Below are 909 nucleotides of genomic sequence, written 5' to 3'. Positions count from 1 at the left end.
AACACACTGAAGACGCATTAAAGATTTAATCACCCAACCCAAGCTTAACGTGGTGACATCAATAACAAAAAAAAATCTAAATGTTGACGTTTTAGTCTTTTATTTATGCTCAAATTTCATTTATTTATCGATGTTATTAATAAGTTATTGAATTAATTTCAAGTTTGTTTCAGTATTTGTAAATTCAGTGGTATATTTATACACCAGGACTGCGAGGCGTAAAGGAGGCATTACCAATGCTGAGTCTTTGTTCTAGATCAGGGCTGATCAACCACATACTCTGAGAGGTTAAAGGTCAACATGTTTCCTGCAGCTGATAAAAATCTGGATCATATCTCATGTGTGTGAATGTGATAAAGTACACTGCTGTTATCCCAAACTGATGCACATGTATCTGCAGCTAAAGTGTCGGGGTGCATACGCAGTTTTTTTAGTCTATCTCACAACATATGCACATTGAATGACTTTCTGTCTGCAAATCTGTTCTGAATGCAATTACAATATTCTATTGTTAGACAGACAAACAGCAGCTGCCAGAAGCAGCTCAGGCTGCCACTGACTGTCCTTTCACCCGTTTGATTGGTTGATTGTAATATTCCTAAAAAAAAAAAAGAATTCTCAAAACTTTACATTTTTAATTATTGTAATATTATGACTTTAATCTTATCATTTCAGATTTCTTTTTCTTCCTCAATGCGGCCCTAATACTCTGTCGTGGTCATGTGATGACATTCAGTTCAGACTTGTTCCATGTTGTATGTGTTACAGAAATGTTACAGGACAGATTGTCATTGTGACTTCAGACATGAGACCAACATGTAGCATCAGATTTACTGTATGTAACAAGATGAAACGGACTAAAGTCAGGACACCAGTCAGATCATTTAATGCCTCTCTCATAAGCTCCAC

At 36.0% G+C, this 909-nt stretch overlaps 1 protein-coding gene across 1 annotated transcript in view; it reads right to left on the bottom strand.

The window, feature by feature from the left end:
* dpp7 (dipeptidyl-peptidase 7) overlaps nt 1–909 on the bottom strand; it is a 16,005-nt gene that overhangs the window by 11,564 nt on the left and 3,532 nt on the right. The window lies entirely within an intron of this gene.

Source organism: Seriola lalandi, unplaced genomic scaffold (assembly GCF_002814215.2).
Source record: "Seriola lalandi dorsalis isolate HSWRI2012SDOR001 ecotype SW California unplaced genomic scaffold, Sedor1 jcf7180002054883, whole genome shotgun sequence".
Taxonomy (NCBI): Eukaryota; Metazoa; Chordata; class Actinopteri; order Carangiformes; family Carangidae; genus Seriola; species Seriola lalandi.
The sequence above is the reverse complement of the archived record's forward strand: the minus strand, read 5'-3'. Positions and strand labels throughout refer to the sequence as shown.